Genomic DNA, 23,821 nt, shown 5'->3' with positions numbered 1-23,821 from the left:
CCAGCCTGGTGCAGGGCTACAATTTTGTTTCTGGTGTCCTTTGACAGCTCTTTGGTTTTCACCATAGTGGAGTTTGGAGTCAGACTGTTTGAGGGTGTGCACATGTGTCTTTTTATACTGATAACAAGTTTAAACAGGTGCCATTACTACAGGTAATGAGTGGAGGAAAGAGGAGACTCTTAAAGAAGAAGTTACAGGTCTGTGAGAGCCAGAAATCTTGATTGTTTGTTTCTGACCAAATACTTATTTTCCACCATAAAATGCAAAAAAAATGATAAAAAAACAGACAATGTGATTTTCTGGATTTTTTTTCCTCAGTTTGTCTCCCATAGTTGAGGTCCACCTATGATGTAAATTACAGACGCCTCTCATCTTTTTAAGTGGTGGAACTTGCACTATTGCTGACTGACTAAATACTTTTTTGCCCCACTGTACATATTTCACCACACTGTTTCTTTATATTAGTCAGATTTTTTTCTGATACATACAGTAATTCCAAATCCTCAGAAGGAATTTCTGAGCAGGGGTGTTACCTGCCTAAGGGAATGATAACACCCAGTTGTCACTCTATTCTTAAATGTCGAGGAGGAATAATAGAGGAACCACACAATGTAGCGTTAAAATAAAAGACATTCCAAAATTGCTGTTGCATGGAGTATACAAGTATTTGCTAAATGAAAAAAGATGACAGGTCCACATTACCACTGAGGGCTCTGCAACATATGAGTGAGCTGAAAGCCCGTGGGCCTTTTCAATTGCCAGACTCCAACCATTTAGTCTTTCCACGTCTTACATATTGTTTCACACCTGTCCAGTGTCTGGGCTTTGCTCCCTTCACTTCCATTAAACTTTCTTCAGCTCCATGTCAGTCTTTCTAAGTAGCCCAGTGTGCACCTATGTGATCATCTACATGAGAGTATATGAGGCCTCCCAAGACTCACACCTGTGTCTTGGGAGGCCTTTAAGATGTCTTTAAGATGTCTTCTGCCTGCCTGTAGCTTACAGTACCTCTACTACCTGTCTGGTGTCTTCCAGATGGCTCCAGTGTAGCTGCGGTTTCCAGTGTCTCTACTACCAGTTTGCAGTTTCCAGTACCTCTGCTGACTGCCTGCAGTCTCCAGGACATCTCCAGTCTGCCTGCAGCTTCCAGTACCACTGCCTCTTGGCTGCCACATGCTTTATCTGCCTACTGCATTGACACCTGTGGCCCATGTGCCAACTGGACCATGGCCTTTGATAATCCACCTCATCTAGTGAGCCTGACACATATTGTACACACTAATGCCATAGAGAACTATTGTGATGAAAAGAGTACACAAAAAAATGGAGAGATAAATCCTCAATCTCTTTTCAAACTTTTTCTAGCGTTTTCGCTTTATCATGGACATTATCTGATTTTCACACTAACGATCCTTCCTCTAACCTCACATGAGTCACGTCTGCCTGTGTGAACACGTTTTAGCAATACTAGAAAGTCACAGTAATTATTTTGTAGGTTCTAGGCCACCACCTACGTGGGGAGACGTGCCCGGGCCTCAGCTGAAGCTTATCTGAAACATTATCGTTCACAGCTTTGAAGATTTTGGAGATGGGAGCAGATGCCGGATTACCCTCCTAGTGTTGTACATATAATTACCTGTCAGTCTAGTGCGCGCTGTCACACTGCCAGTCACCTGCTGGAGCCATCCTGGCATTAGTCCTTTATTTCACCTATGCTGTCCAGGCACAGCCGCTGCCAAGCAATTCAATAGCCCGTGCCAGGTTCTTGCTCCATCGCCCATGCACTCACTGTCACCTACTTTGACCTATATTGACGGGGAATGTAAGCTTCCAAGTTCTGCCTATTTACAGCTTTTTTTAAAGCGCTTGTCCATTATCCATTTTTGCTTCTCATTAAATTAGAATATCATCAAAAAGTTAATTTATTTCAGTTCTTTAATACAAAAAGTGAAACTCGTATATTATATAGAATCATTACAAACAGAGTGAACTATTCCACGTGATTATTTCTGTTAATGTTGATGATTATGGCTTACAGCCAATGAAAACCCAAAAGTCATTATCTCTGTAAATTAGAATACTTTATAACACCAGCTTGAAAAATGATTTTAGAATCCGAAATGTTGGCCTACTGAAATGTATGTTCAGTAAATGCTCAATACTTGGTCGGGGCTCCTTTTGCATCAGTTACTGCATCAGTGCGGCGTGACATGGAGGCGATCAGCCTGCGGCACTGCTGAGGGGTTATGGAAGCCCAGGTTGCTTTGATAGCAGCCTTCAGCTCATCTGCATTATTGGGTCTGGTGTCTCATCTTCCTCTTGCAGTAAAATAAGCCTGGCACCATGATTCTCCAGTACGATTACCAAACTCTTATAGTTTTTTTATAGGACTTTAGTGACTTGAATGAAGTATGAACTTTGCAAAAAACAATATTGTATCTCCATTATCTGAGACCTGCAACTTGATTTTTACATAATTGGAGCTGCTTTTTGTGAGCAGAGCTGTAGATTTTAAAGGAACCATTTTGGGGTATATTTGATATTTTGATTGCTTTTTATTGCTCTAACAGAAAAAAACGGTTTTGATTTTTGTCTATGCAGCGTTTACCTTCTAGGTAAATAATTGTATATTTTATATATTGGACTTTTAAGGATATGCCAATACCAAATGTACTTTTTTTTCAGAAGTTTTTTTTAAAGAGTTTTTTATACTTCCGTCAAATTTGAATTTAATTTTTAAAGCATTTGTTTAATTGTTCACATTTTTATTTTTGAATGTACACGATGAGCTTTTGATGTGCTTTTGATGGTGCCGAATTTCTGCACCATTTCTGCATGCATCAATTAAGTAAATTAGGTTACTTGCGTTTTTTGTGTGAGTTTTTTTACATGCTTTTTTTACGCTGTTTTTTTGCTTCTTTTTGGTATGTCATGCTTTAAATAAAGCTGCTTTGTTTTTTACACTTCCTAGTTTTTGGCTTTGACAAAACTTCATGTGCAAATTACACGAATTTTTAGTATTTTACCTGTCGATTTTCCGCAGATAATGCAAGTCTGTGGGGAAATTCCACACAGAAAACTCAGCGTACTTGCAAGAGAACTTGACATGCTGCGTTTTTAGCGCATTTCCAAGCTCAAAAAAAATCACATATAGTCCGCACCTAAGTATATCAAAAAAGTTTTGTCCAAGCCAAATACCAGGAAGTATAAAAAATGAGGAAGATTTTTATTTAACCCCTTTACGACCAATGACGGGCACAGCACGTCATGAACAGGTGTCAGATCCTGCACCATAATGTACTATGTCCGTCATGCATTTAAACTGGTACTGCATGTTTACAGTGACAGTCAGTAACAGCTGAGCAGCAGGGGAAGAAGAGGTGTGGGGTTCTATGCCATTGGTCCCCGCACTCAGGACGCTGTGATTGGTCAGTCAATCTGATTGACAGATCACAGCATGATCGCACAGAAGGTGCAAAATCAATAACACTTCCTGCCCAATCACAGCAGGAGCTCAAAGCTGCTAATGGCCAAACCCCTGCTGTGACAGCCAGGGACAGTGCCAGCACCACCACTGGCTATTTAACCTCCTAGATGCTGAGATCGAGAGCAATTGCAACATTTAGGAGGCAGACAGAGGGAGTGGGCTCTCTCTCCATACAGATTGGCACCCCGTGACATCATCGTGGGGGCCCAATCGTTGCCATGGTGACCATGGGTCATGATGACTCCCGGGGCACCAAGCCATGGAAAGCTTTTTATACCATGCTCATGGAGCGCCCCCAGACACAGGGCCACAGGTTACTCGGTACCGGTCCTCTGTCTCGGTGGCTGGACCCGGTCCGTAACCCTGCTAAGGGGCGTCCAATAAAAGGGGTGAGGGTAGTTTGTCAAGGGTTCGTGACGCCATCTGTGGTGTTCGGTCAGGGTGACCGACGCTGCTTAGGGGTCCGCTGGGGTGATGGAATGGCAGCTAGATGGTATACCTTCCCACAGGTGAAGTATATCCCCAGGGCTTCCCAGTAGTGTAGGTGGCGATGATGTGAGGCGCAGTTAATAACGAGGACACAGGGTTGCAGTCTCTTTACCTTTTACTGAAGACTTCGGGATCCGCAATCCAGAGCACGATTAACAGGGCTGTCTGAGTCCGGCCGGTCCGATGGGCACATGCAGAGTTCCCTTTGCAGGTGGAAATCAGTGCCTACCAACTAGCGCCTGTGTGTTGTAGTCCTTCCCTGCTGAGCATTCGGGATAATCCTCACAACTTTCGTATCTGTTCTTTCTCTTTCTCTCCGTCCCCCAAATTATTGTCTGGATAGGACGCACCCGTTTGAAAGGAAGGCTCGGAGCTATTCTGGGACCCTAGAGACGCCCCTCTCCAACTTTGCCCCCTATGTCTGCTTAGGTGATGTATGGTAGACAGCCAACCTAAAATCAACTGTCCTGCCGCTGTTTGAAGTAATGCGTGGAGTCTGTTACTTCCTCGGCGTTCCGGCCACCGGCTACGCGCCTCAGTAGGATGTTGCCGATCACGGGGCACGAGTCCTACTGGATATCTCCTTGTCCTGCGATTTCGTTTCTCACTTCTCCACAATATCCTTCGCTTCGTGTCCTTCCTTAGGATACCGCCGCAAGGTAGTGCAGGCGCGGTTCCGTACGTTCTGTCCTTTCTGCTAGGTACCTGCCAGGAACCCACCCCTGACAGGTCCTCCCTGGAGCTCTCCCAGGCTGCGTTCTGTCTAACTTCCTATCCAACCCCCAGTTTTACCAAAGTGTGAGGAGTGGCCTAATACATAGTGCCTTTTGCTCCCCCTGGTGGCCGGAGTGTGAAGTGTAATGTGTGACTGTGATACCTGGTCAGGTGAACTCCTTTAGTGCAATCAGACATAACATCGCTCCCCTTAGTGGCAGAGCGACATTACTGCAACGCCCAGGACTCTGGGGCGCTGCACTCAGAGCATAGTCTCAGAAGCTTCTGTACAGGTATAATGCATTGCAAATAACTATGTTTTTTCACAATTGGAAAAAAGTGGAATAAAACACGATTAAAAAAACATATGAAAATAAAAATGATAAAACTTCATTTTGTGCTGCAAAAAACCAAGCCGCCATACAGCTCCATCAGAGGAAAAACTAAAAAGGTATAGCTCTCAGAATAGAGCGATGCAAAAATAATTATTTTTTCTATAACAGTTTTTATTGTGTGAAAGCGCCAAAACATAAAAAATTTAAAATTATAAAAATGTGATATTGCTGTAATCATACTGATCCAAAGAATAAAGCTGCCATATCAATTTTACCACACATGGAATGGCATAAGAAAAAAAAAGCCCTGAATTGCTGTTTTTCGTTCACTCTGCCTCCCAAAAATCGTAATAGAAAACAATAAAAAAAATATGTAACCAAAAATGATACCAATAAAAACGTCAACTTGTCCCACAAAAAAAATCCCTCAAATGACTCTGTCAGCAGAACTAGTGGAAAAATTGTAGGTCTCAAAATATGGCGATGCAAACATTTTTGCAAAAAAAAAGCATATTTAGTTTTTGACAGCAGCCAAACATTGAAAAGGAGGAGCAACGTAAAAATTTAAAAAAAAAAAATCTTCACCTGCTGTTGATTTGTTCATTCTGCCTCAGAAAGATCATAGTAAAGCTCGGCACATATTTATCCTGCGCTCTACGCTGAGCGCTTACACTGGAGCTTCCGTTTAAATCTCTGAAATATGTGATTCAGATGGAACCCCTGAAGAAGATTCCCTATAGTGGGGCAAATGGAGGCACTGTGGACGCTGTCTAACCTGTAATCCGGTGGTGTCTTTTTAGGCGTGCATAAAAGTGCGGTCGGCCACAGTTTTGTGCACTTCTGAAAAGGACAACACTGAACAGAGGCCAGATGGAGTCCAGAGCAACTCTGTTGCCTCATTATAGTGAATGGATCCCTCGTGGACTTCATCTGAATCACATCACTTGAAGATTTAGATGCAAATCCCAAAGTAAGATCTTCGCATAAAGCATACCTCCCAACTTTTGAAGATGGGAAAGAGGGATAAAGTTTGCGGTGCACAATGCGTGCCGCGGCAAATTTTAGGCGACGCCTCTGACCACACACATTCATAACTAGTCACACCCATATCCACACCCCAACCACACCCATTTAGCACTGCTGATCACACTGTTTCATATACAATAATTATAAACAAAAAAATATGGCCACACAGTGCTCCATACTGTATAATTGCCACACATGATGCTCCATACTGTATAATGGCCCCACAATGCTCCATACTGTATAATGGCCATACATGATGCTCCATACTGTATAATGGCCACACATGATGCTCCATACTGTGTAATGGCCCCACAATGCTCCATACTGTATAATGACCACACATGATGCTCCATACTGTATAATGGCCACACATGATGCTCCATACTGTATAATGACCGCACATGATGCTCCATACTGTATAATGACCGCACATGATGCTCCATACTGTATAATGACCACACATGATGCTCCATACTGTATAATGACCGCACATGATGCTTCATACTGTATAATGGCCACACATGATGCTCCATACTGTATAATGGCCACACAGTGCTCCATACTGTATAATGGCCGCACATGATGCTCCATACTGTATAATGACCGCACATGATGCTCCATACTGTATATTGGCTGCACATGATGCTCCATACTGTATAATGACCGCACATGATGCTCCATACTGTATAATGACCGCACATGATGCTCCATACTGTATAATGACTGCACGTGATGCTCCATACTGTATAATGACCACACGTGATGCTCTATACTGTATAATGACCGCACGTGATGCTCCATACTGTATAATGACCGCACGTGATGCTCCATACTGTATAATGACCGCACGTGATGCTCCATACTGTATAATGACCGCACGTGATGCTCCATATTGTATAATGGCCACACATGATGCTCCATACTGTATAATGGCCGCACATGATGCTCCATACTGTATAATGGCCACACATGATGCTCCATACTGTATAATGGCCGCACATGATACTCCATACTGTATAATGACCACACATGATGCTCCATACTGTATAATGACTGCACGTGATGCTCCATACTGTATAATGACCCCACGTGATGCTCCATACTGTATAATGACCCCACGTGATGCTCCATACTGTATAATGACCCCACCTGATGCCCCATACTGTATAATTACCGCACATGATGCTCCATACTGTATAATGACCGCACATGATGCTCCATACTGTATAATGGCCCCACATGATGCTCCATACTGTATAATGACCACACATGATGCTCCATACTGTATATTGGCCGCACATGATACTTCGTACCGCATAATGGCCACACATAGCTACTCCTACACACGCGGCTGCGCTCCATACACTTTGCATACACGGCTACACTCCGTACACATGCGCTCCGCTCCATACACCTCATACACACGTGGCTCCGCTCCGTACACCTCGTACACATGTGGCTTCTCTCCCTACACCGCGTACACATTTAGCTCTGCTCCGTACACCTCATACACACATGGCTCCGCTCCATACACCTCATACATACGGCTCTGCTCCATACACCTCGTACACATTCAGCTCCGCTCCGTACATTTCATACACACACGGCTCTGCTCCGTACACCTCGTACACACTTAGCTCCGCTCCATACACCTTATACACACATGGCTCCGCTCCGTACACCTCGCACACACACAGCTCCGCTCCATACACCTCGCACACACATGGCTCCGCTCCGTACACCTCATACACACACAGCTCCGCTCCATACACCTCGCACACACATGGCTCCTCTCCATACACCTCATACACACATGGCTCTACTCAATACACCTCGTACACACACGGTTCCGCTCCATACACCTTGTACACATTCAGCTCCGCTCCATACACCTCGCACACACACGGCTCTGCTCCGTACACCTCGCACACACACGGCTCCACTCCATGCACCTCGTACACATTCAGCTCCGCTCTGTACACCTCATACACACACGGCTCCTCTCCATACACCTCATACACACGGCTCTGCTCCATACACCACGTACACACAGGGATCCACTCCATACACCTCATACACACAGGGCTCCGCTCCATACACCTCATACACACAGGGCTCCGCTCCATACACCTCATACACACGGCTCCGCTCCATACACCTCGTACACATTCAGCTCCGCTCCATACACCTTGTACGCATTCGGCTCCGCTCCATACACCTCATACACACAGGGCTCCGCTCCACACACCTCATACACACAGGCCTCCGCTCCATACACCTCATGCACACAGGGCTCCGCTCCATACACCTCATACACACAGGGCTCCGCTCTATACACCTCATACACACAGAGCTCTGCTTCATACGCCTCATACACACACGGCTCCGCTCCATACACCTCATACACATACGGCTCCGCTCCATACACCTCATACACACACGGCTCCGCTCCATACACCTCATACACACACGGCTCCACTCCATACACCTCATACACACACGCTTCGCTCCATACACCTCGCACACACGGCTCCGCTCCATACACCTTGTATACACATGGCTCCGCTCCATACACCTTGCACACACACGGCTCCGCTCCATATACCTCGCACACACGGCTCCACTCCAAACACCTCATACACACACGGCTCCGCTCCATACACCTCATACACACATGGCTCCGCTCCATGCACCTCATACTCACATGGCTCCGCTCCATACACCTCATACACACACGGCTCCGCTCCATACACCTCGCACACACGGCTCTGCTCTGTACACCTCGTACACACGTGGCTCTGCTACATCCACACTGTACACCTCCTGACCCCGCACAAGGCATTACTTACCTCATGCCACAGCACCATGTGACAAGTTGGCAACCAGCACAGCCGAGTCCTGCAAACCACGGAGGTCCCGATCATGTGACCCCTGACTCCTCCCCTCCTGTGACCTCATCACAGGTCCTGTGCGCACAAAGCAGGCAGCCAATATGTGGTGTAAGGCTCTGTGGTGCAGGGATGACTGGCTGATACGTACTGCACTGCATAGGTACGGAAGGGTAAGGGGCATGGCTTTACACAAGGTGGTGTGTCGGCTGATTCTCCTTCTGTCTGAGGGACGCAGAGCGTCCCGTGCTGGACAGCGGGGAAAAGGCTCAAAACCGGGACAGTCCCGCACAATGAGGGACGGTTGGGAGCTATGCATAAAGTACAGCATAAATGTGATCCCAAATGTTATGTGAAATGTTCCCTGCAAAAGCTTCAACTCAATCCACAAAAAAAGCAAGTCCCCACTTAGGTCCATCATCTGTAAATGGAAATAGGGGGCTTCCAAGTTAATGGTAGAACAAAAGCCTCTGGAAAAGGGCTTATGGTTCCTCATCCCCCAAAACAAATCCAGCAAATTCTGCAGTCCCAAATCCAAATGCCCCCCTCCCTTCTGAGATCTACAGTGTGCCTAAAACCACATATAGCATCCACATGTTTGGCAGGGGTGTAATTTCCAAAATGGGGTCACTTGAGAAGGATTCTGCTCTTCTAGCACTTAGGGGCTCTCCCAGTGGGTCATGACACCAGCAAACGATAACAGTAAAATGTGCACTATAGTATGGTGTTCCTTCCCTTCTGAGTTTTGCACTTTGCCTGAAAACTAGTTTGCAATTACATGTAGAGTATTGGCGCTATCAGGAGAAATTGCACAACAAACTGTGAGGTCATTTTTATACTATCCCAATTAAAAAATTTAAATTTTGGGCTAAAACAACATTTTAGCAGTAAAAATCAAATTATTCTTTCTTCACCGCCCAATTATATACATTTCTGTGAGGCACATGTGGTGTCAATATGCTCACTGCACCCCTAGATTGATTCACTGGGAGGTGTGGTTTGTAAAAAGACATCACTTATGGGGGTTTATGCTGTTCTGGCACCTCAGGGGCTCTGCCTGCCAATGAGACATGGCACTCTGAAACCATTCCATCAAAATTTGAACTCCAAATTGGCACTTCTTCCCTTCTGAGCTTTACACTGTACCTCAAAAGTAATTTTCAACCACATATGGGGTATTGGTACACTCAGGAGAAATTCCACAAAAAAATTGTGAGGTAAATTTTCTCCTGTTACCCTTGTGAAAATAAAAAGTTTGGGGCTAAAAAACATTTTTGTGTTAAATTTGATTTTTTATTTTCATGGCTCTACATTATAAACTTCTGTGAAATACCTGGAGGTTCAAGGTGCTAACCACACATCAAGATACATTCTTTGCGAGGTTTAGTTTCCAAGATGGGATTGGAGGATTTCCACTGTTTAGGCACATCAGGAGCTCTCCAAATGCGACATGGCATCCTCTCTCGATTCTAGCCATTTTTGCGTTCAAAAAGTCAAATAGGGCCCCTTCCCTTCTGATCCCTGCTGTGCACCCACTCAGTAGTTTTCCCCACATGTGCACAACAAATTTTGAGGATCATTTTCTTCTGTTACCTTTGTAAAAATAAAAAAATGGGGCTAAAGTAAAATTTTGGTGAAAAAAGTAGAATGTTCATTTTTTATTCCACATTGCATTAAAGGGAACCTGTTACCCCCAAAATCGATGGTGAGGTAAGCGCACCGTCATCAAGGGCTTATCTACAGCATTCGGTAATGCTGTAGATAAGCCCCCGATGTTACCTAAAAGAGGAGAAAAAGAGGTTAGATTATACTCACCCAGTAGAGGTCCAGCTGCAGTCTGGATCCGATGGGTGTCTCACGTCTGGTCTGGAGCCTCCCATCTTCATTCCATGACATCCTCTTCTGGTCTTCACGCCACTGCTGTGGCGCAGGCATACTTTGTCTGCCCTGTTGAGGGCAGGGCAAAGTACTGCAGAGCGCAGGCACCGGGACAGGTCAAAGAGGCCCGGCGCCTGCGCACTGCAGTACTTTGCTCTGCCCATAACAGGACAGACAAAGTATGTCTGTGCCGCAGCCGTGGCGTGAAGACCAGAAGAGGACGTCATGGAATGAAGATGGGAGGCTCCGGACCGGACCTGAGACACCCATCGGACCCGGACCGCAGCGGGACCGCCCCTGGGTGAGTATAATCTAACCTCTTTTTCTCCTCTTTTAGGTAACATCAGGGGCTTATCTACAGCATTACAGAATGTTGTAGATAAGCCCCTGATGACGGTGAGCTTACCTCACCATCGATTTTGGGGGTGACAGGTTCCCTTTAATTACCGTGAAGCACCTGAAGTGATAATAAACTTCTTGAATGTAGTTTTGAGGACTTTGAGGGGTGTAGTTTTTAGAATGGTGTCACTTTGTGGTATTTTTTGTTATATAGGCACCACAAAAAGTCTTCAAATGTGAAGTGGTCCCTAAAAAAATTTTGTTGGAAAAAAGAGAAATTGCTGATCAACTTTTAATCCTTCTAATTTCCTAAAAAAAATTGTGTTTCAAGAATTGTGCTGATGTAAAGTAGAAATGTGGGAAATGTTATTTATTAATTATTTCAGGGAATAAGAATAAAATGCTTGAAAATTGTGAAATTTTCAATATTTTCACCAAATTTCCTATATTTTCACAAATAAACGCAAGACGACCACCGGAGAAGAAGCACTACAGTAAGCGCTGTTCCCCGGCGGCTGGTGCTGAAGCTGGCTCTCATCATTCTCCACCGCTCTGCCGGCGATTGGAAAATGATGAGAGTTATAATAAAGTCCGAGCGATGACAGTAGTTGGGGGATTTTTTTTTCCAGAATGGATAGATATGATAATGTTAAAAAAATATCAAAAATAAGAAAAAAAAACATAAAAAACACCAAAATATTTAAGTAGAAAATCTGATTTACGCAATAGTTAATTTTCTCAATAGCGCTAATGCCTTTTGTAGCTGTAATAGTGTCCATATCGGTTGGCACACAGATGTTGGTGTTTAAAAAAAAATGGTTGAATGTAATTTTTATCCCAGGGAACATCATTGAGCTCCCACGTCTTACTGAATGATAGCAGAAATCTAAACTTCAGAGCAAGGACAAGAACTGCTATGAAATAAGCAATATCTGTGAGAGATGTCATTACTAGATATCTAGCGGTTACAGGATTGCTGACACCCGGGGACTCTGCTCCCTGTATCACCGGCTACACTCAATCCATAATGGATGAGGGATCGGAGAGCAAGATGGTTAGCTCCATGTCTTGAGTATGTATCTTCAATTTCTTAGCTTGTTCTTCCGGGCAGCAAGAGAAATCATAAGGCTGATTGAATTCCGCCACTATCGGGTATAAGATGTTGTGAGCCGCTTACATTTCATTTTCTGAAAAAAATTGTATTTTCAAAGAAATAGAGCCGTGACTTATATCTGGGCACCCAAAACATGTGGTTTTAAAAATGGATGTCCTGTTCCAGTCACCTGACTCAGCGCATCGCTTCTTGACCCCACCACAGACCACCAGCGCAACCAGTGGCAGATCTCTGGGGGCTAAAAAGAGTCAGTATGGCAGTTTTTACTGTTTTAAAACTATCCTTACTGTTTGGAAAAGTTTTTTTTTAGAAGTCAGACAACCCATTTATGGCTGTATTCACACAGATGTTTTTTTGAGATATGCAAAGATGACAAGTTTTTCAAGTGGAAATTACTTCAGGACACACTCCTTTTAATTTTTGGAGCAGTTTTTCTTTTCCTAAAGCGTCTTTTGATGCCTTTTCATTTGACAATGCCTGATTTGAAGCAGATTTTTCTCAGGATCCGCTTTAAAAAAAAATTTTTTAAAAAGTGTCATATTTATCAAAATTTAGGCCACATGTACTTTTTTCCACCAGATGTTTTTAAGAAGCTCTTTAGAAAAAGTAAATGTAAAAAAACTTCCTCATCTGAACAGTAAAGTGGATTCCACATAGATATTCTTTCCTGGGGGCATTAACTTTTTCCGCTCTATGATGGTGTCCAATCATAAGCAGGCAACATCATACAGGTGAAAATAAAGGAAACACACCCAGAGAAGGTGAGAACCAGCTTTTTCACTGTGATCTGGTAAGACTGATTGTGTCTAACCTTTTTATACTGAGACTCACTCCCGGCGCTTATTGATGTTACAAATGCTGGGGGAGGAGGAGGGCCACACTGTATTGTGATTGCATACAACAGTTTGGATCTATACCAGGTATTGGATAACAATTTCCTGATACCTGGGATAGAGGGAGCATGCTGTTTGTAACAAGTGCTCCTTGCTGCAGTTCTATTCTCTCAGCACTGTCTTGTCAATCACAATGTAAGGACATGACAGTGCCTGGAGAGGAAAGCTGCAGAGGGAAGCAATGTTTGTCACAGCATCCTTACCACAAAGAGTACATGATGGGAATAAAAGAAGAAAAAAGAAACCTGAGCATCTGCAGCAGGGAAATTTGAATTTGAATCCCCTCCTTACTGCCTCCTCCTTGAGTATTACAGTTCTTTCTCCCAGTGCATTACATTATGAATGACATGACAGTGCCAGCAGAGGAGAGCTGCAGCGTTTGTCACAAACATTGCTCTGGATATATCCCAGCGATCCAAGCATTATTCAACACTACCTGTAATTTAGCCATAGCATTGTAAATAGTGATAGTACATCTCTCCTACTCTCTCTGCGCTTGTAATGATATTAAGTGTGAATGGAGAGGACATGATCAGGTTTAGACACATCATTCTTACAACATCACACTGAAAAACTGAAAAAGTCATTCTGACCTTCTTTGGGGGCGTTTGCTTTTTTTCCCCTGTATAATGTTGAAATCTTATGATTGGGCAATGTCATATAGGGCAAAATGTAACTATCGTCAGAGAAGAATCTCTGCTAATGTCTCCCTGGTTAAATGGGAAATTAGCATATGAGGTGCGCTAAACTTTACAAGCCATATCTCCACGATGGAGAGGAAAAATAAAGGAAGAACAAGTATGTTTTATGTTGTTCTTCAGCCACTTCATCAGTTTTCCATCTAATGCCATGTTCACACAGTGCGTTTTTTACTGCGGAACCGCAGCGGTTTTGCCGCTGCGGGTCCGCAGCTGTTTTCCATGCAGGGTACATAACAATGTAACCCTATGGAAAACAGTCACTGCTGTGCACATGATCCGGAATTTCGTTTAACCCTGCTGTTCTGTTCGGTCTGGGGAGACCTATTTTGAACTTTGGTATTTTTTGGGGTGTTCAAGATACGGTTCTGAAACTTGTGGTTGATTGACTTAAATGAGGATGGGTCGGTCGGCCACGGGTTTCAGAGCCGCATCTTGAATATTTTAAAGAATATTGAAGTTCAAAGTCGGTCATTTTTGACCAACAGAACAGCAGGGTTAAAAAGCCGCGCAGAATAGCTGCGGCAAAAAAGAAGGAGCATGTCACTTCTTTTTCCTGAACCGCAGCGGTTCTGCACCCATAGACCTCCATTGTGAGGTCAAAACCGCAGTAAAACCCGCAGATCAAAAATATATCTGCGGGTTTTACTGCGATTTGATGTGCAGAACCGCTGCAGCAGGAAGTGCGGGGGAGCGGGCGGAAGTGCGTGGGCGGAGTGTGGCTGCCCCCCCGTGCTCCGATCCCGCCCCCCGTGCTCCGATGCCCCCCCCCCCGTGCTCCGATGCCCCCCCCAGTGCTCCGATGCCCCCCCCCATGCCCTAATTTTCCCCCCTTATACTTACCCGGCGTCCCGGTGTCCGTCCGGCCGTCTTCTCCCTGGGCGCCGCCATCTTGCAAAATGGCGGGCGCATGCGCAGTGCGCCCGCCGAATCTGCCGGCCGGCAGATTCGCTCCAAAGTGCATTTTGATCACTGAGATATAACCTATCTCAGTGATCAAAATAAAAAAATAGTAAATGACACCCCCCCCACTTTGTCACCCCCATTGGTAGGGACAATAAAAAAATTAAGAATTTTTTTATTTTTTTTTTCACTAAGGTTAGAATAGGGGTAGTGGTAGGGTTAGGGTTAGGGTTAGGGGTAGGGTTAGGGGTAGGGTTAGGGTTAGGGTTAGGGTTAGAAAACTGCATTAAAAAAAATGATCAAAAAACGCATCAAAAAACGCATCAAAAAAGGACAAAAAAGGACCAAAAAAAGGACCTGCGTTTTCTGCCAAGAGCTGCAGTTTTTTAAAAAAACAGTCCTGAAAAAAAAGGATGGAAATCCTGAACGTGTGAACATACCCTAAGGCTATGTGCACACGTTGCGGATTTCCTGCGGATCCGCAGCGTTTTTTGCCTTTCAGAAACGCTGCAGATCCGCAAGTGATTTACAGTACAATGTAAATCAATAGGGAAAAAAAAATGCTATGCTAATGGTGCGGAAAATTCTGTGCGGAAACGCTGCAGATTAAAAGAAGTAGCATGTCATTTCTTTTTTTGCGGGTCTGCAGCGTTTTTGTACCCATTCCATTATAGAAATCCGCAGGGGTAAAAAACGCAGCAAATCCGCAAAAAATCCGCCGCAAATCCGCACAAAAAAACGCGTCAAATCCGAACCTGCGTTTTCTGTCAAGAGATGCAGAATCCGCACCAAAAATTCCTAAGCCTAATCCGCAACGTGGGCACATAGCCTTAAAATGTTGAAAGGTCCATTTTAAGACTGGCCTGCAATACATCAATCCTAGTGAATTCTGGCTATTATATTCTATTGGACCATTCAAATGTCCTTTTTTCTTGGAGACATTATTATTATTATTATTATTATTTAATATTATAACGCCATTTATTCCATGGCTGTTATGATGCGGTGGTCTAGGAGCAACATGGAACGAGCTCTGCAGGAAGTGGTAACTGTACTGACCGCAGTCCCTAAGCTCAACACAACACTAGAAGTAGCCGTGGAATGCTCCTAACTCTGCCTAGGCATCTCGTCACAGCCTAAGAGCTAACTACCCCTAAAGACAGAAGCAGGAAAACTATCTTGCCTCAGAGAAAATCCCCAAAGGATAGATTAGCCCCCCACAAATAATGACTGTGAGTGGAGAGGAAAAAGACATACACAGAATGAAACCAGGATGAGCACAGGAGGCCAGTCTAGCTTGATAGATAGGACAGGATGGAATACTGTGCGGTCAGTATTAAACACTACAAAAATCCATGCAGAGTTTACAAAAAAAATCTCCACACCTGACTAAAGTTGTGGAGGGTAAATCTGCTTCCCAGAGCTTCCAGCAAGACAGAATTAATTCATACTGATAACGCTGGACAAACATAGAAAGCACTGAACGGATAAGTCCACAATCTGTGAACAGAAAAGCGCAAGCAAAAACTTAGCTTTGCTGAACTGGTCAGGATAACAGGGAACTCCAAAGAGATGTGAATCCAACCAGGAACCATTTACAAGTGGCACTGGCTGAAGGAACAGCCAGGCCTAAATAGCCGAGCAGAAGAGAAGATAAGTGGAGGCAGCTGATGACAGCTAACTCCAAGGAGCAGCCATACCACTAGAAACCACAAGAGGGAGCCCAAGAGCAGAACTCACAAAAGTGCCACTTACAACCACCGGAGGGAGCCCAAGAGCGGAATTCACAACACATGGCACTTTACATGTGGAAAGGGGTATACATAGCCAAAAACAAGTACAATAATCTTGAACAAAACGAGTCACTGACTGGTGCAGCAGGATGTAGCCATCTCTTTAAAATATACATTCTGCCACATAAGGGTATGTTCACACATAGCATTTTTTATTTTCTTACTGCATGAAAAATGCTGGCTACAGGCTGTAAAGCTCAGTGGAAATTATGTACTTTTTATGCATTTTTTGATGCCACATCATTTTTATCTCAGTAGGAAAAACTTCAGTAAAAATAGTAAAATAATCGATATGCATTTTTTTGTTTACAAAACCAGCTCACTACTGGTGAACAAAAATCAGGAAAAAAATACACTGTGTGAACTAAGTTTTATTCGGTTTGCCATTACTGTAAAACATTGGGCTTTTTCTGCACAAAAAATGTAGGAAAACGCTATATGTGAGCATGCCCTAAGATGGCACAATTTTATAAAAGGCACATGGTGGCTGGGGACCCTGTTATAGATTTTGTCCTGACAATATGCACATTACTTGTGTTCTAAAAAGAAAATAATATATGATTTAATATCTTCAACATGGATGTCCAGCATGGTGGAGAACGCCTCGTTGGTGACCTGGAAAAAGTTTAAGTCTCCTCATATTGTAAAAGTTGCTTCATTGCAGAAAATCATTGAACTTCTCAGCGAGAAGGGCTGTGGAGCATGATACAGAGCCGAGAGATCAAAGCACGGTCATCAATCTCCTTTTCTGCTCTGTGACACAGGTTCTTCAAGGTAAAAACGCTCAGACGTGTTCCTCAACGAAAAGCCTCTGCTACACCTCAAGTATGGTATATACAAAATGTATGAAAAGCCCGGAGGACCCGATCCTTTCATGTACCGCATATTCATACCATTGACCGGCATGTAATACTACATTTCCCCTGTAGTGGCCGCTATAGGTAAAAATGTATGGCTAATAACAGCTGATCACGGACTTGTAGGGATCCCGTGATCACTGGGGCGGCATCGATTGACAAAACGAGAAAAGCTGAGGACAACGACAGACAACAGGAGCATCAGAGTAGACTCAGCGCTGGACACAGGGAAGGTGAGTATTTTTTAAAGCAAACTGTAGCCGGGGACAGGGGTTTACCGAAATTGGAAAAATCCTTTAAGGCTAGGGCTACTCGTAACATGTGATTGTGTAACGTAAGATCACAATGGAGCACTACAACATCGCTCCTAATAATAGTGAGATGCTATGTTACTCACAAGGTGCCATGATGACCCAACAGTTGTCAGAAACATAAACTATTGGATTTTTGTGCAAACTCATTGACTATCATTAAGCATGAACGACAGCACAATTTTTGCAATATTAATCTCTTTATGAACTCTAAATGTAATGTAATACTACAGTATTGCAGTGTATTGTGTAGGCGATCAAGTGATTGCAGGTTCAAGTCCCCTTAAAAATGTGAAAAATCTATTTTAAAAAATATATACAAGTTTAAATTATCCCCCAAACAAAGATAAAGAGTGTCATCTAAAAAAGTATAGATTTGGCATCGCCAAATTAATAAAATATTTATCCCATACAATGAATGCCAAAATAAAAATTACAAAATCGTAATTTTTTTGTTATTTTCCTTTCCCACAAAAATTGAATGTAAAGTTAATAAATAACTAAAATGGAATGATTAAAATGACAGCTCATGCTTAAAAAAAAAAGCAAACTCTGATATAATGTTTTCAAAGGAAAAATGTATAAGTTGTTACACGTGGAGGAAAGACGATTATGGCAGCTAAATAGGAAAGGGTTCTTTACAGTAAGAGCAATCAGACTGGAATGCCGACCACAAGGGCTAGTAATGGCAGTTACTATAACAACTTTTAAAAAAGGTCTGGATGCTTTTTTTAACAAAACATGACATTGTGAGTTATAAATAATCTAGAAATATAAAATCTATAACTTTGAAGATAGGTTGAACTTGATGGTCCTAGGTCTTTTTTCAACCTATGTAATTATGTGAACTGTACATTAGGAAAATGCTTGAAATGTAATTCCCTATAATATTATTTTACAAGTAATTTCCCCTTATTTTTTTCTGTCTAAAGTGCTAGCTATAAAACCAATCTCTGGATTTAGAAAGTGTAAAACACTCCTGATACACTTGAACGTTTAATCTGTATTTCTTATGGTGCCTAAGGGAAGCCATAATGATAGGCGCCTGCTTGGTAACAAGTGCAGTTATTTGCCTCTATAATGAAGTGAATTACCAATGATAAAAGGGTTAATACTTGGGTCCTGCATCAGTAATAGCCCCTGCAGTAACCATGACAACTGTTATGAAGTCATAAACAAGTGTGATAAAGAAGCTTCTATAATAGGAGGCCGCGCTGCCACGATCAGCACCATTACTGATGCGCCTGAGGACGTTGAGCTTGACCACCCCACGTAATGTGCCAACCTTGGTGAAATTTGGAGGTTCTAGCAGGGAAAGGGTTTGTCTGCTTTTGACACCCACAGGGCATGGGATGTTAACCGAGGGGGGTGCCCAGCACAGGATCCCATTCTGTTACACTCTACAAAGAGCTGCTCTCCTTTGGGAGTTCATGGAAGCACCTATGACTTTAATGGGTGATAAATTGGGATGGGGGAAGGGGGTATTTCTCCTATTAGGGGTTATCCATTATGAACAATCCCTGTAACCACAAGCCTAAATTTATGAGAGGTGGACCTGGCTCTGTAAGGAAGAAATGGTTCATCCATCTGGGCAATCAGATCAACTAAATTGGGTCTAACAACCAATGTTGTGACCGATATCGCAGCCAGATCTCTCCCACATCCGGTTTATCACATTTATAGTCTATATTTGTTATGTTGTTCTCTGTAAATCTGGTAAAATGTACAAATCTTAAAACTTGTTACATCTGTTATATATCGGCACTAACTCTCTAAGCCCAAGGGAAGGGCGATCCTCCAGACATGGTTTCCTAGAGGTTTCCACCATGGGGTTTTTCCTCTCCTGAGTGCTGGAGGGTGACTCTTCGTGAGTCAGGGGTTATGCCATTTTTGGTGTCATGTGAATGTAAATAAAATTGAGAACATTTGACACCTAATTACAATGCTTCGTGTATTTATTTTGTGTGCATCTGTGTGATTCATTTTGTTTGGGAGTCTGGGTCCATCACATGTCACTTTCTCATAGGGCCGGACATCTGCCGGCCACAGATTTGCCCCTGGTGTTGCTTCTGCTCTGCTGAATATCATGGAGCAGAGAAGACAATCAAGTGCGCACTCATCATTGGAATAAAAACTTGTATTACAGAAGGATTACAAGCAGTTTCCTCGCCTCATTCACACAGTGAGTATTTTGGCCAGTATTTTACATCAGTATTTGTCAGCTAAAAAAACAGACAGGAGCAAACACTGAGAAAAATAACTGAATGACTTTCACCTCTTCTGTGTTTTGGATCCACTCCTGGAGTCTGTTAACAAATACTGATGAAAAATATCGCCATGTAAAAGTGCTGTAAATCCCTACTGACTTCATCATTACATGGATGACAGCGCTGCAGTCAGTAACTTAGCTCAGTGACTCAGCTTCAGTTGACATCATAAGCTGCTGAGCTCACTAATTGTCTTCAGCACTGTCGATGTGAAGTCAGCGCTGCAGACAATAACAGATACCATGGGTGGCAGCAGAGATTCAGCCCTGGAGCAGGGGAGAGTGTGTAAAGTACAGGGGAACAGAGATTTCACTTTTTAAATACCCTTTATAAAAACCGACGCATTTCAAACCAGGGCTAAGAATGTTGTAACGTTTGAAACGCGCTGGATTTTATAGAAAGTGTTCACTTCAACCTTTCGCAAAGTTTGTATATTTTTTCACTTTTTTAATGGATTAAATTAAAAAATTATATTCTGGAAGCTGGATCCTTTACCGTTCTTGGATTTGTTTACTTTTTTTAACACTACAAAAATTGAGGTGTGTTGAATTTTTGAAATCTTGCGAATTATATGTGTTTCATTTGCGGGATATCCCCATTCACATTAATGAGATGCCGAATATTCGCATATAGAAAATTCATATGGGTTTTTATTACATTTCAGCAGCAAAAAAATGGATGTAATCCACATGCACACATAACATTATCAATAACGCATTATCTAAGCTCACAGCATGCAGGAAGTTTACAAAACAAAGTAATTTTAATAAAAAAAATATATTCAAAAAGAAGCAAGAGGGAAACTTAAAAAAATGCAATAAAAACATGAAAAAAACACTCAAAACGCAACAAAGAAACCCAAATAACCTAATCTTGCAAGTTGAAGAATGAAATTTTGCAGGAAATCTACAGCATCAAAATCTCACCAAATACTCATCGTAGAAACATAGCCTTAGACGGTAATTTCCCTAATTGTGAGACGGGAGATGAGAGACAAGTCTGCTGCCAATAGGAGAGAATTTGTGGTCTAAATTATGAGATTGTCCAGCTAAGAAAAAAGTGCACAAAACCCCCCAAAACAAAACATTTTGATATGGTATCTTGAAGAATACTAAGGAATATAGGGGTGTCCTTGTCCGTGATCCTCATGGTCAGTGTGTTTACAGAGAACATGTCTTGCTCTTGCCTCCGGACAACTGTTATACCCTGCAGTAACTGACAATCCACGGAAATGAATAAGCGCTCTATTGTGAGTGGCAGCCAGGGCCGTAGTCATGGCCCGCATAGGTGTCTGCTTTAGTGTGCCCTGCCCACCCCATCACATATGTACAGTCCCACTGTCTCACTTGCCTGGTTCTCAGAGGCCTCCCTTAGATGCAGGGACACTTCTTCACATAAAGAGACAGAGTCCAATTTCAACTTAAAACGTAGAACTTTGCTTGTTTCCAATTGGTGCACGTTCACATCCTTCGCTTTCCCTGTGCTCTCCCTATGTCCTTTAGGTTGTACCCGGTTTATCCCATCTTGACCGGTACTGCAGCGTCCGCCCTGTTCAGCTTCGCTACGTTCAGGATTCCCTTACCGTTTCGCACCAGACATAAGGGCATCTGCCCAAGTAGAAAGCTGCCACATTTTGGGGTAACCTGTGTTTCTGTTCTGCGGTGACTTCTGCTATCGCCTCTGCTCTCACTTCTGCTGTCCTGCTGCTCTCACTTCTGCTGTCCTGGATGACTGGGCTTCACACTTAACGTTACGTTGCCCACAGCTGACCTGCCTGGGCTCCCTAGCCTGACTGACCCAAAACCAGGAAATCCCCCTGTCTTACCCACAGTTGACCCCTAAGTTAATTGGTACTGTTCCTGAGTTCCTATCTCTAATCTCAGTGTGCTATAATGCCCTCCTCTAGTGGCTAACCCAGACTCTTCGAGCTGCTTAACATGTACAGAAACTGGTCAATACCCCATCACCATTTTTTTTCAACCAAAATTTAGAAAATTTAAGGGAAATGACAGTTTAATAAAGAGACACAAGTCTCCTTTAGGAGCCTCTAAAAGCCTGCAATGGTCTTTGTCCAGCACCGGACAATGTAAAGTGCTAACGAATACATATGCCCTATCTAACTAACAAATTGTGAACAGACATATATGCTGACAAGGGACAACTGAACGCTGGACTGGACGTGGTTGCTGACTGTTGTGTCTGTGCAACTGCAGGTTGTGGGCAAGAGGCATCAGCGCCTCCTTCCTGGTCAGCAAATTGGGAAGGGTGTAACACAGGGGAATTGAATTACTCCATGGATTTAAATCAGGTACATAAAGCACCCATCCGGAGTTACTTCATTGATGCAAGAAATGCAATTTGTAAAACAGTAACAGACCTACGTAGTGTCCTGATGGCACCGAAAAATGCTATGTTGACAGCATGGAATCTCATTTATTCAGGAAACTTTTTTGAAAGTTTTTTTCCTCTTAATACAGTATATTGCAATCATAGTAACATAGTAACATAGTTATTAAGGTTGAAGGAAGACTTTAAGTCCATGTAGTTCAACCCATAGCCTAACCTAACATGCCCTAACATGTTGATCCAGAGGAAGGCAAAAAAAAACCCATGTGGCAAAGAGTAAGCTCCACATTGGGGAAAAAAATTCCTTCCCGACTCCACATACGGCAATCAGGCTAGTTCCCTGGATCAACGCCCTATCAAGGAATCTAGTGTATATACCCTGTAACATTATACTTTTCAAGAAATGTATCCAGTCCCCTCTTAAATTTTAGTAATGAATCACCCATTACAACATCATATGGCAGAGAGTTCCATAGTCTCACTGCTCTTACAGTAAAGAATCCGCGTCTGTTATTATGCCTAAACCTTTTTTCCTCCAAACGTAGAGGATGCCCCCTTGTCCCTGTCTCAGGTCTATGATTAAAAAGATCATCAGAAAGGTCTTTGTACTGTCCCCTCATATATTTATACATTAGTGCAGCGCCCCAGAGACCTGGTCGTTGCAGTATGGCACTCTGCCACTAAGGGGAGTAGCGGTACGTCTGATGGCACTAAGGAGTTCTCCTGACCAGGTATCACCAGAACACATTACACTTCACACTCCGGCCACTAGGGGGAGAAAAAGGCTTTATTTATTGGGCCACTCCTCACATTGGTAAAACTAGGGGCTGGGGAGGAAGTTAGTCAGAAGCTGACTGGGTTGGATGCAGGCAACATCCCGTGGCAGGGGGTGTTGCAGGGAGAAGGCACAGGGGGGCCCCTGTCAGGCGTGGGAACCTGGCAGGTGCCTAGCGAACAGAACAGAACGTTACGGAGCCGCACCTGCACCTCTTGTGGAGGCATCCTAAGAGAGAGACACAAAGGGAAGGATATTGTGGAACAGTGTAAACGAGATCAAGCACAAAGGAGAGCCAGTAGGAGTCGTGCCGAGAGAGAGGCAACATCTTACTGAGGCGCGTAGTCGGTGGCCGGAACACCGCAGGAGTAACTGACTTCAGGCCTTACTTCAAACTCCGCCGGACAGTTAATCATAGGTTGGCTGTCTACCTTACTACACCTATGAAGACATAGGGGGCAACATTGGGAGAGGGGCATCTCTAGGGTCCCGGAAGACCTCCAAGCCTTCCCGTCATACGGGTGGCGTCCTAGCCATAACATACCTGGGGGACGTTAGAAACTAGTAACATCTGGAACCAAAGAACGAGAGAGCTGTAGAGAACGAACGGACGAGAACAGCAGTTGTGAGGACTATTCCGAATGCTCACAGGGTAGGACTACAACCCACGGGCGCTAGTGGTAGGCAACGATTTCCATCTGCGAAGGA

Source organism: Ranitomeya imitator, chromosome 3 (assembly GCF_032444005.1).
Source record: "Ranitomeya imitator isolate aRanImi1 chromosome 3, aRanImi1.pri, whole genome shotgun sequence".
Taxonomy (NCBI): domain Eukaryota; kingdom Metazoa; phylum Chordata; class Amphibia; order Anura; family Dendrobatidae; genus Ranitomeya; species Ranitomeya imitator.
Note: the sequence above shows the minus strand (reverse complement) of the source record.